Source organism: Dromaius novaehollandiae, chromosome Z (genome assembly GCF_036370855.1).
Source record: "Dromaius novaehollandiae isolate bDroNov1 chromosome Z, bDroNov1.hap1, whole genome shotgun sequence".
NCBI classification, from domain to species: domain Eukaryota; kingdom Metazoa; phylum Chordata; class Aves; order Casuariiformes; family Dromaiidae; genus Dromaius; species Dromaius novaehollandiae.
Window position 1 is genome coordinate 47,839,156 of NC_088132.1, and position 13,334 is coordinate 47,852,489.

At 40.6% G+C, this 13,334-nt stretch overlaps 2 long non-coding RNA genes across 5 annotated transcripts in view; one reads left to right on the plus strand and one right to left on the minus strand.

The window, feature by feature from the left end:
* Positions 1-13,334, plus strand: part of LOC135325060 (uncharacterized) — a 56,918-nt gene that overhangs the window by 26,237 nt on the left and 17,347 nt on the right. The window contains exon 2 of the long non-coding RNA XR_010386282.1: positions 3,962-4,081. This is a non-coding gene — a long non-coding RNA (uncharacterized LOC135325060). The remainder of the gene's footprint in view (positions 1-3,961; positions 4,082-13,334) is intronic.
* LOC112980264 (uncharacterized) overlaps positions 1-13,334 on the minus strand; it is a 490,489-nt gene that overhangs the window by 5,510 nt on the left and 471,645 nt on the right. For all 4 annotated transcript variants that reach the window (XR_010386267.1, XR_010386268.1, XR_010386266.1 and 1 more), the window contains 3 exons: positions 6,667-6,746; positions 2,632-2,674; positions 1,327-1,748 (listed from right to left, as the gene is read on the minus strand). This is a non-coding gene — a long non-coding RNA (uncharacterized LOC112980264). The remainder of the gene's footprint in view (positions 1-1,326; positions 1,749-2,631; positions 2,675-6,666; positions 6,747-13,334) is intronic.

Sequence of the window (13,334 nt, forward strand, 5' to 3'; positions counted from 1 at the left end):
TGCTTGTTCTCCAAGCTGAAAAATGACCACCTGACAGTGCAAGCATCATGCTGATAAACCCTGCTCAGAGGCAGCTGTGAGACAGAGTGTATTAACTTGAGCTCAGTACTGTGTTAAATGTGGTCATATGGCTTTTTTCCAGCTCCAAGCAAGTACAGAGTGAGCTCTTGTTTGCCTGGAGCATCCTGTGTAAACATATCTTAACTTGCAGTTAGGAGTTAAAGTATTGTTAGTGTCTGTCTGGGAAAAGTTAGCCTAAAGGTTAGCTTTAGTTTAGGAATGGCTTGGCAACGTGAAGTATTTTGGTACTGAAAGAGAGCTGGAAGAAGAAACTGTTCCTTAAGCTGTACATCTGCTTTTTGTGAACTGCAATACCAAACCTGAAGGCCATGTAGGTCAGCCAGCTTCACTGCTCAAAAGAAACAATCAGGTTTTGATAGGCAAACATTTGTCCAGACCAAAGATAAAAGAAATCTGCAAGCCATTTACACAACAATCTAACAGGAGTGTTTGTCCAAATGCACACGAATTGTTAGTGTCTAATATCAGTGATATTTCTAGGTGGGTATTTCCTTTTGCTTTTGACTCTTTTCCTAACACCAGAAATGATGCATAAGGCTGTATAAGGTTCATCGAGAGGTTTGTTTTCCAAGGGCTGTGCTTGACCTCTGAGCCCCACTGAGGCAAGAGCGGGAGGGAGGAGTAGCTGGCTTGTTGTACTACGTTTCTGTTCTTCCAGCCTTACTGTGTTGGGAACAGAAGCGCATCAAGCGGGGACTCCATATCGTACCCTCGCATTAAGGAAGACTGAAAATACTTCTTCATTTCTCAGGCAGAATTAATGTTTCATGCTGTCAAAGGCTTCCCCTAGTTTACATCTATACTCTTCTTCAGTGATAAATGCACATGACAGCACTATTTGCTTGCACATAAAACTTCTCTGGTAGTCACACAGAAATTCCTCCCTTTTTGAGTCAAAAAGCAGTAAGGACTGAAATTAATTGGGTTTGTCCTTCCCCTGCAATTACTGGAAGAGATAGCTACTCTCCGCACTTTATGTCTTTGCAGGCCGTGCACTGTTCACCCCCAGCACAGAGTCTACAGAGCGTAGCAGAAATTTCAGCTTGTGGTTTTTATCCACTGAAGGATTTCGGTTAGTGAACTAAATTATGTCACAGATGAGCGCAGTAGCTGAATTCCTATTTGCTATATTGGGTCCTTGTGCTGTTAGCAACAGTCCTGCCAGAGATGAGGGGCATTAAAATTAAATGTTGTACTATGTTAAAGACAAATAGATATTCAAATAGTAACAACTAAATGGCTTACTTGTGGACCAGGTGCTTTCAGACGCAGAACCAAAGGATGATCCTTTCCCCACAGTACTGACACTGAAAGATAAGAGGTAAATAACATTTGCGAAGGAATACCAACACAATAGTCAGCCCAAGCCCAGCAGCTGCCAACCAGGTGCCAAGCTCTGTAGGCATCACAGCGGAGGGGAGTTTTAAACAGGATTTAGAGAAAGGTGCTAAAGCATCTTTGTAGAAGGGAAGTTCAGGTTAGTTGTGACATCGGCATTATCCTCCTCAAAGAAGGGTGACAATTTAACCACCCCATCTTCATCAGAAGAGCTGAGCAGGGGCAGAGGAAGCTGTAATGAAGTCTCTGATCTCTACAGGTGGTCACTTCAGGTTGCGGTTAAAGAATAACAGGGAAGCTCAAACCTCACTCTTCATGTTGTGCCTCTGCTGTGGAAAAGAGGAGAAAAAACTTCCTAAGGAAATCAAAATAGTTACTTTCATAAACACTGAAATCACTTAAAACAAATGGTTCATTTTTATTCTGTGGGTCTGCTACTGGAATACACAGGGTTTTGCACAAGTGCATATGGTGGTGAATTTGAAGATGACGATGTTTGGAAGATATAATTGGGCACATGAGCTGCCCCCTGTAGTACTTAGCAACAAGTATCAGTATGTAATAATGAAGTAACACACACTGATTTTCACATTATAGAATTAGTTTCTGTCTTTGCTATGTGGATGACCTAATCCTGGTATCAACACTACTATTTACTGTCATTTTAATTACAAAGAGATGGCACTTGATATGGAAATCATGAATGCCTTATGTAATCATTTTTACAAAACCATATCACCAAAACCATTTATTTCACTCAGCTTTTCTGCAAACATTACAAAAAAGATCCCGAAGCATCCAGAGAAGCAGCTGGAAACTAGAAAGATCCAGTGACCTGCCATATTCCTCTGACGTTCCCTGAAGATGTGCCCAAGCCAACATCTTAGGAACATCTTTCTTTCTCTTTCAAAGCAACAAAACCCTCATTCCTTTTCTTCTTCCCCCAAGATGTTGGTGGTTGTCTGATGTTAAGAAAATCTATTTTCAAAGGCTAACCTTAATGAAAAAATGTTTTAACCCTGCTCAGAAAGACACCCTATTAGTTAAGCATATTCACTTCCTCACATACCCATGGTCAAATACAGTCAGAGTTCTTTGCTCACTGTAAAAACTCCAAATAAGCATGCATGAGGGAAAGTCTGTCAGGATACCTGACCAGTCCCGGTTGGGACATATAGGTCAATAAAAATAATGTAGAGAGATAGAACATACCTGGCATATTTTCTGTTCACGTTGGCTCACGACCTCATAAATCCTGAAAAAACATGTCACAAATACGAATAGCAAATTTTGCTGTGATGCTTAGATATAATAAGGTACTTTTTTGAAGCTTGAACCATTGCCAAGAATATGCTCTGTTCCATATTTCAGATTTTATTACTTATTCTTTTTGAACAAAAAAGAGATTATGTATGAAATTACTTTTTTTTTAAACACTAGAAATGTTTTGTCAGGTCAAATGCAATAATTGGCTGGGAGAAAATGGCTTAAATATTTATTCTACCATTTTATTTTTGAAAAATAAAAACTTCTTCCCTCTTTTCCAATATAGCCTTATGATTTAGAATTCACTTTAGTCGAACGATGTTGCCTCTCACTTTTTGAATATACATTTTATGAAGAGTTTTGTTATAAGACAAAGTCTTGAAATATGTAACAAGATCTTCCTCCAGTCACATTTCTCTGAGATAGCAAGTTGCAGTGTGCAAGTTGCACACTCTTCTTACACTATATTGGTAATGATGCTAATTCATGACTGACTCCCTTCTTGTTCGCACCTGAGGCTGAAAGTCTTGCCTTTCACAGTCTTCCCAAGAAAATGTCATGATTAAGAGTAACTAAATAAATGATAAATTGTTATCATGAATGATGCTGTAAAACACTGACAGCAAGGACAGAGACATTCTGCACCAAAGAGATTATTGAATAAGGTCCAGCTCCTACACAAGCTCGTTTGAAGTCATTGTTTCAGTTACAATGAAAGCATGCCCCCAAAAGATGCAAATATTGGTAACTGTACATCTACAGAGGTGCGCGCAGTTGTGTTTTTGCACCTTCCAGACAAATATCCAGGTGGATCCAAGCCAGCCCTGGTCTGTAGCCTGTCAGCGAGACTTTTAGCTTGCTTGCAAACCTGCGCTAACCACGGCCTGTGGGTGGGAGCAGGCGCGAGGCTGGCCTGCCCGGCGCGCGGGGCAGCCGGCTCGTGTCTCTACCCATCTGTGCTAATGCAGCATAGGAGACGCAGCTGGAGAGCTTCGTTTGTAATAATTTAAAGATGCGTTATTTTACTGCCAGTAGAGAAGTAATAAAATTTGGGCTAAAGAGAAATGTCTTAATACCCATAAAATCAGCTGACACACTATGTTCTGTCTTTTGGACAGAGCTGAAGTGCTGGTCCTGATAAAATCAGCAATAAAACTCCCTCAGTTAAATGGGTCAAGATTTCACAAGGTTTTTTTGCTGCTGTGTCCTTCGGGTGCTTACTCTGCATTTGAAATGGCTCGTAATCCCCCTTGCTGCTCCTTTCTATCCTTTCCAGAGCCACTGCCGACAGTCCCCAAATGCAGAAATGCGCCTGCTGCGTGCGTGCGGGCGAAGGAGCCACGGCAAAGGCTTTATTAGAGCAGCTTCCCTCTGAGACACGAGCAAACAAGCTGAGGTAAAGCCATTTCATACCTTGTCATCCGACTCTTTACATAAATCCAATTACTGTGTTACTTGTCAAGCCTTTTCACGAGCAGTGCTCGCGAAATGGCACCTCCCTGGCAACCTTCACTGAAAGACCTGTCTAGGAAAGCAGGTCTCTGAAGTATAAGAGTAAAAATATTTGTGTTGTTGGATACTAAAAAAAAATGCAATTGTTTCACAAACTCCAGACAAAAATGCTCCTATGAATATTGTGGAAGGAAATACTTTGTCCTTGTATATTAATAAACTAGAGATAAACCCTTGCACTTTTTAAGCTTTTAAGTGAGTCTCCTGCCAATACCTGAGCCAAGTAATTCTGGTGGTCATGAATTCATAGTGAAGTGCTAGTGGTAAGGTTTGAGTCCTCACTGATTGTACCGATGAGGAGACTTTCTCTCCAGAGCTGAACAGCATAGTCTGAATTAAAAACAGACCTGTACAAGCATCACAAGAGTGTTCATTCAAGCTAAAGAACAGTTTATGTCAAAAAGCGGTATTTACTGCAAGGCAACACTGTGAAGCACATTATTGGGAACTACAGATTCGGTGCTGGATGATACTGCATGACCAACCATCCTTTCTGTAGCACAAGAACAGACACTACAAATACTTCAGTTAAAATAGGGGAAAACAGAGATCTTGCTGTCAGCAGTTTTCCCCTGATACTAAAGCAATTCTCTTAAATCTTGAATTTACGACCTGCTTTGTTAGGAAAAGAACCACATAGCACTGTACTGTCAAAATCTAAGTTTCAGACACAGACGAATTGACATAAGTAGGGTTGAAAATGGTCCCTTCAAACCAGCCAATATTCAAAGAAACAGAGCTTGTATAAAGCTGGCGATGCCCTGTTGTCTGCCCCTGCCGTCCTGCTGAACGAAATACGTGAGTGGAGTGGGAAACGTTGTTAGTGCTGAGACATTCATCACAGGCAGGCAGACGCTTTTATGCTCCCACTGTGCGGGGAGCACAGGGCAGTTTAACGCCACTTCTCCCATTTTCTTTCCTTTCTCCATTTTTCCCTTTACCTACGTTATTCACACTCCAAGTTGAAGGAAAGAGTAACTAAGAGTCAGAAGCCATTTTTCCTTGCAGCAGGATTCTGCCCAAATCGACCACTAGCGCATCGCTATGATCGTTAGCTCATGTGGGGCTGGTGTGCTGCGCGGATCCTTCCCGTTAGTTAGCACATCCCTTGCACGTTGCATTGACGTTGCCCTCATAGGATATAAGTAGGGAAATAGCCTATTTGTACAAATACATACACAGACACACACCCACATGTAAGCATTTGGTGTGTGGGTTTTTTTGATAGGAAAAGGAAAAGCAGTACTTTCCACTCTTCCAGGGCACAGTGCTATAAAAACTTCATGCTTGATATATGAAGGTTTGGTCTCAGACAGTGTTCCGTATTTCCCACTGTTATTTGTGAGTATTCATGATATCAAGACTGTTTCAGGTCAGGACTGTTTCCGCAAAAGGAACCAAAATGTGAACTGAATCCCGTTCTCCTGCCTTTGAGTCTAGTATCTTATCCACCAGACCACACTTAGCTAAGCCAATAATTAACCTCCGTAACACAAAAAATATATAACAACATCTTGAACTGAGAGAGGACATATGGTTCTGCTAAAGCAAAGCAAAGCAACAAAGCGCATCACAAGCTCCAGCTGTTAGGTGCAGTGCCAAGGAGCAAAACGGGCGAGAACGAGCTGTCCCAGAGAGGCGGCTTAGCCCTCGGTCCCCCGACCGCCCGCGTGAGGGGAGAGCTCCCAGCTGCGCTCCACCGGCTGCAGCGGGGCGACCCGAGGCCCTCTCGATGGCCACAGCATCACGCAGCCAGCGAGCAGCACCCAAATGTGGCCTAAGTGCAGCAAGCCGCGACTTGCACTCCCTGCCAATAACGGAGGGTAGCGCTTTCTCCCGGCTTCCCTTCTCCCTGCCGCCCAGCCCGCCTGCCTCCTGCACGGCCTCGGGTCTGCCTGCGGTCTGCCTTAGCCCCAGAGGGGTTACTTGCCTTCGTAATTCTCACCAATTTTACTATACTAGCGTGGGTCACTTGAAACAGCAGCTCTCAAAATACTTCACAGCTCCAGGACTGCCTCAAACTAAACTCAGGAGACCTGAGTTTTTACTTTAGCTTCATGAGTCCTCTTTATTGCATGTCATCTTTTATAAAACACAGCTGTCTCCTGCCTCTACATAGCAAGCAGGAGCGGCTAATCACTTCTTTTTCAGTAAAGTCTAACAGTCTAACATCCAGCAGCAGTTCTATTCCTTTATGCGATAGTGCAGTTGTTTACAAAAATATTTTGCACATTTAAAAATAGTCTTAAAAAGTTAATATCAATATTTGCTATTTCACAGCCAGTATGAAAGAATAAAATGCTTTATTTATTTATTTATGGCGTTCTCTCTCTTCTGGCTCGGCAGAAAAACATGCACCTCATTAAACTCTGTTGTCAAATGAAGGCAGTGAACTATTTCAAAATGATTAATTCCAATTCTCGACTAAAATGGATGCTATGGAGTTCTTAGGTCCATATTTTTCCTTACCTTAAGAGCTGTTTTTCTTGGTAGGTCAAATTTCAGTGTGGAGAGTTTTGTTTTAATGATCTTTCAAGTAGTAATAATGTCTGTTTAAAAAAAAAAGAAGTGACTTTATTTAGTTCTTAATATAAATGAAGCTGAACAGTACTGAGCTCTGCTGATAGAACTTGTACACAGTTATGTTTATTTAGGACCTTGAATAAGTCTCTTTTTAAAAAAGAACACCTATTTATAGCAGAGATCTGAAGGTTACCTCTCCCAAATGAAAAAAAAACAATGTACACATGAACTATAACTCTTGATAAACAACTTAGTGCTCTTCTTCAGAAGAAAAGAACCAAAGGATGTAATTTCATTTTCTAACAGAGTAAATACGGAGTAAGAGTGACCATAGCTCTCACTGTTGTGCTAAATTTCCGATTTTCCATTTTTATCTTTTTTTTTTAATAATTATTATTATTATGTGTGTTACATGTGTGCACAGTTCCTTATGCAGAGAAAGAGATGTCACAGCTCCTTGACCCAAACAGATTACAGGCTAAATTCCTAACGATATGGAAATATGGCACACCACCACAACCAGTGGTGTTGCTATCCTGGTAGTTCAGCTCACAAGGAAGCACAGCGAAGTATTTCAGCCTCTGTAGAAATATCATTTCCGTGGAAGTATTTATAGATCTGGGATGAACTTTGGCACCTCAACTCTGAAAGGCTTCAAGCCATTTACGCTCTGCTGATCCCAGACTGTTTCGAGGCCTGGAACAGTCCCCCGTACCACCCGGCAACACTAGGGACTTGTCAGGACTGCAGCAGCCTCCCAGTGCGACCGTACAGACAGCAGCAGCACTCAGCACTGCCTGTTTCAGTGTCTTTCAGTCCTTGACATAGCTCTTCTACCACCTTCTCCAGTACCAGAATGACTCTTCCATTTCGGCTTGTAAGGATACCCTCCTGCAGAGACAGAGGTGAGACCTCTCTTAATGCTCACATTGAGAAAATCTTCCCTCAGCTGTAACTCAGGATTTTATTAGATCTTTATGCTGCACAGTTGCTTTCAACTTGACTTAAAGGCATCTGAGCAGAGGTGAGATATCTCCCTTAGTCTATTAATACGGCTATGTTCAGCTTCAGCGTAAATAATCAGAAAAGGAGACTTTCTCCTTGGAGCATAGACCTCTGTGGTTTTGATGCATTTTGGTGTCACATGCTCAGATAACAGTTTTGTTAATAAATTACCACTTCCTACTTACATTGTAAATGTACAATATCATCATCTGAATTCTTTGTCTCCTCCAGATTTAAGCATATTCCTTAAGCAACCTGGCTAGATTTGCAAAGTGTTTTTTTTTTTTTTTTCCCCCTCCCCAGATTGGTAATAACAGTCTCGTGTGTGCTCAGCTATAGGCACTGCTGTGCTGACACGGAAAACACCAGGACTGTTCACAGCACAGTCAAGTAATCATGTATGATAGTCATAATCATCCTGCTGTCTCCCTTGCAAAACCGTATTTTGTACAGGGGTAGGAAGTGAGAAATATTTTCTATTGCTTCTCTGAGCTTATACAGAGGGTTAAGAGTCCAACCACCACTGCAGATTTAACTGTGTGCGGTGTTTCTTTTGGTATCTTATACCACCAGCTTCCCATGCAGCAGGACTTCTCTGTATTTCATCACTTATAATCACCTATTTAATTAGAACAACCTTCTAAACAGATTTCCATCCCAATAACTTCCCCTCTTTGTAATTTCAAGCAAGGGATCAGAGGAAAGCTATGTTCTTAGTCCCTCCAGCTGTGCAAGTGGCCACCACCAAATGGTCCTTAGGGACTACTTAGAAGAATGGACAAAGGCATAAGGAATACATGGCAGTCCCAGCTCATGATGACGGGTGTAAAAAATCTCTAATGCAAATGAGTTTTTTTTACTGCATCTTAACAGATATTAAATGGGTTACCAAAAACGCTGGGTACGCTGTGCCAGATCACAAGTGTGGGAGGGGGCTTTGATGATCCCCAACGAAAGCAGAGCCTCCCTCTTCACGTGGGAGGGCTACTGTGATGGTGGTGAGATTTTTTTTTTTTTTAAACCAAAAGCATAGGAAATGTTCTCAGGGAAAATGTGCTCACATTGCTTTCATGGAGACTTTCTTTTTTCAGATCCTCTTCCCTTTTCAGTCGCCTTTTTTTTTTTTTTTTTTTTTTGTAGTTCATATTTTTGTGGTTTTGCAAATACATGGTATCATGGAGATACAAGTTGTCCTTATTTTTAACCAAAATAATGCATAAAAAAGGGAAAGAGTGGTGAATCCCACAGACTGTATTTTCAGTTTTACAGAGCTGAGTTTTCAAATATCACACAGAACTCACATGGCTGGGAGTGAGAGATAATAGTTTTCATGGCTAGTGTTGATACTGGTATAGTTTCTTCCATCCAGTCACCTCAAAATTAGGGAAATGAACCTTACCACAACTCTAATTTTAAATAACTATTATAAATAATTATAATATAATTAAAAATAACTACAGTTAAACTATATTATATCATATTAAACTATATAATATTATAGTTAAAAATAACTATAGTTTAAAATAACTATAATAATAATACTGTTATTGTAATACTACCACTACTAGCAATACTATACTGCTAATATTAAAATAATAATATAGCTAACATTCTTCACATCTCCATCATACAGATAGGGCAGCTAAGGCCCAGACTAGTCATCGTCCTGGTGACTGGTCAGTGCTATAACCTCAAAAGCTGTCAGCTGAACAAGCTTTTTAGCAATCCATCAACAGACAGAGCATTAAGTGATGGCTATAAACAGCTGTTTTTTGCCACAACTACACCATGTACAGAATCCTTATCTCACCTACTCCAGCTATTCACAGGCCTACGTGAAATCAGAATTTGTCTTTGTAAGTCAAAACACTTGTGATCTGGGAGATACAATGAAGACTTAAATGATGGGCAAGATATGCAGCCTATGCACATCAGGCAACTCCAACGATTTCAAGAGGATTCCAAAAGGATATTGCAATACACTTGGTAATTCAGCTTGCAGAAAGATGTTTGGGAGTTAAATAAAAAGGAATTTTATTATGGCTACAATTAAAACCCTAACTAAAACTTTTAAAAGCCTTTTCTAAAAATTATCCATTCACAGCCTCCGCAATCACAAACTCTCCTCTCAGATAAAATTAATTTGAATGGTGTTGAGTTTAAAATCCACCGATTTTAATTAAAAATGGCACATTATATATAGTGTATTAATCCTATTTTGTCCTTTACTGAAATAAATACACCACTTTTTCCTGTTCTCATTGATGACAATGTTGACAGCTCTGCTATGCATGAGTGTATATGTGCTATACTTTCTAGATTTTTTTTTTAAATGAGAACATTGAAAAACTGTTACAGTCCAGGCATTTTAGTTTTTGTTTGATAAAATAAAGTAGTGATGATGGAAAGGTAATGTATTTTTATAGAGAAAGTAATGTGTATTTATATACAAAAATGTATGAATGGAGCTTTATAACAATTTCGGCAAGGGCAGGAAATTAGCTTTGTTCACCTGGTATCACTTAAAGATTAAGGTTATAATAGACATGAAAAACAATATAGCCTCATTCTGCAATGTATAGATGCCCATTTACCATCATAGATAAAAATTATGTATACTTAAAACCCTGCCCCCCCACACGACAAGGTGCAATCAGCTGGCAGGGAAGGACTGCCATGTTTTGAACTGAGCCTATGATCTGGAAAATACAGCCTGCCCCTCTAAATTAAGACTTTTCAAATCATGTCATCCTGAAGGCTGGCATAAAAAATGTCTAACTGGAGTTGCGCATGTCTATATTGGGCCAGTTGCTCTGTTGTAAGGCAAAGAAATGTGTACACACAGCAAATGCTACAGGCTCAGACTGCAGGTGCCATCCTGGCTCCCTTCACAGGGAAAGGGAAGGAAAGACGATTTTAGTACTTTCCTAGAGCACAGTGCTGTAGTTGAGGGCCAGGTACTTTACCTGGAACAAGATTTAATCTGGATGTCCTCACTATGTGTGTGGTTTAAAACTATTTAAAGAATCAGTACCTTGTCTAGACCCTTCTGTCCCCGTTAGGGCTGCAGTGCATTTGCTGTGCGACTGAAGCAGAGAATGTGGTTTGGTTTCCTCTGAAAGAAATGCAGTTTGCAACATGCCAAAACCACTTTGTGAAGTGCAGCAAGTGCACTGTTCAGGAGATTTGCTTCAAAACCACACTCTGCCCTAACCAAAATATTGATGTATTGGCAGGCTCAGCCTAGGTTAGCTTCTTTCTAAAAAGGGGTAAATCACAGGTGGCCCATTTGCCAGAAAGCTAAAGTGAGAAAGTTAAATTTCATTTTGAGATCATTTTCTTTTCTTGCCTATGTTGACAAGAGGCTCATTACTCTACATTATTCTGTCTTCTTAGGAGGCATCTTCTGTACCTGGAAAGCTACACTCTGCACTTCACAGGCAAAGAACTGAATCAAGCAAAAATGCACACACATCCTTGGCAGAGACTCTTATAGCCTTTACTAGGTGTAGCAAGCCACTTGTAATTTTGCATTTCTTCATATGGGCCAACCAGTAGCAGACTGAGAAGATTAACACTGCTGAAAGGAATAAAAATCATAGAATCAAAAAATAATTTAGGTTGAAATGGACCTGTGGAGGCAATCTGGTCCAACCCCTGATCAAAGGAGGGCTAATTTATACACCTATCCGGAGTAAATCAGAGAGTTAGGGTAAATAATTTCAGCCATTTCTTCAGTTTGTTGTGTAGGAACAGTTATGCTGGGATAAAGCAAAGGTCCACTTAGCCCAAGATCCTGTTCCTTGTCTAAGGAACAGTGTAAGAATTAACATATAATGATACTTCCCTAGACATTCTCCAGACAACAAGAAGTTCATGGCTCAGGGACTTCCTGAGGCAGTCATGGTTTCTGTGCATTTAATAACCTTCAATAGCTTTCTCTTCCATGAACTTCTGCAATCTCTCCTTGAACTCCTGTAAACTCTTATTATCGGCCACATCTTGGGGCAAGAAGCTTTACCGCCGGTATGCAGTGGAGAACCGCCTCCTCCTGTTTGTTTTGACCCTGCCACCTGCTATGTTCCTCCTCCTCTGTTCTCCGCTCTAAAAGTGAACTTGCTAGCTTATGAAAAAAAGGCTATAATTTTCAAATTCAATTATGGCCTTTTCATTGTTTCTGTGGAACAGTCTCTGATCTCAAGCAATTTGGGAACATCTCTGAGTGACAGTGATGCTGAAGGGCTGCTGCAAGAGGGATATAAACAGCAGGAGCTGTATATTGCTGGTGGGAAAGGCATTGACACTTCCCCACTTAGGCCAGTGTCCTCCTGTTTCATAAACACCCTAGACATCCACGGCTTCTTGAAACACATGGATTTGCCAGGAGCTCTAGCCATTTCATTAAGATTGCAGGAAATGACACAGCTGTGGTCAGGAAGCTCCTCCAACCACATTCACTTCTCTGCTAAAGCAGGACTGGATCCATCCCTGTTGTGAAAATTTTAAGGAGCACAAGCAGTCTCATCAGCCTTGAAAATAAAAAAGTTGTCTTTTTAATTCCCACCATGAAAGTAGAGTCTATGCTTCCAGGATCAATGTTTTAATGGTATGTTATTTTCATGTTACTGCAACACAAGTTAAAAACTGGGAAGGAGGGGAGAATGCCAAAAGAACTTCTTTAGCCTGAATCTTCCAAGTCTTATCGGAATATCTTCCTCCTTCTATCTCCTGCCAAAGTTCTCATATTTCACATTCATATAATATGGCAACATTTTGTGTAACCTTGGATTGCAGAACTCCTTTTAAGTTAAGACCCTTGCTAATACAATGCAGGAAATTTATTGCAATGTTATACTGAATGGGCTCTAAATCAGATGTGCAGATGGCAACTCATTTATTTACAGCTTAATCAAACCTAGAAAGATTCCAAATCAGCCTGAACAAAGCATGATTTCGGCCTGATTATATCAGAAACGAACAGTTTAATATTAGCCAGTTACTCAGCTGACATTGCTGCGACCTCCAGCTCAGTCAGGGAACAAGGTTTCGCATATAGACTATAGAAGACTTAAAGGAGACGCAGTGGCTGGGTGGGACTGGGAAACAGCATATGCTGCTCTGTCATATTCTTTCCATTGGACTGCCAATAGATCTGCAAATCTTTCTGGCAGAGTTTTCGTCTGTAAATTAAATTGCTCCTTTGGCCTGTTGTTGGCTTCATTTCTTCCCCTGTGTTCAGCTTCTTTATCAAGATTTGTTCAGTTTGACTACTGGTGAACAAGAAGTTCCTGACGAATCAGGTTTCTCCTTATTCCTCTGCTTTCTCGCAGAATTCATAGGAATAATGATGGCGAGGGATCTCTAAGCCACAAATTAAAGAAATTATCTGTTCCTTAATTGCACTCTTTAGTATTCTAAATGAATGATCCAACATTTAGATGATGAATTGTAGCTGGTCTTCTCCACCCCAAAATTCCCCAAATTCCCTGAATGACCTGGTATAATCTTGAATCTTTGTATTCATTCTTTTAAAAGCAATACAGAACAGCTTTGATAGACTGACAGACCTTCCTGGATGGAGATGATGTAGGGCAATTCATAAATTAGGT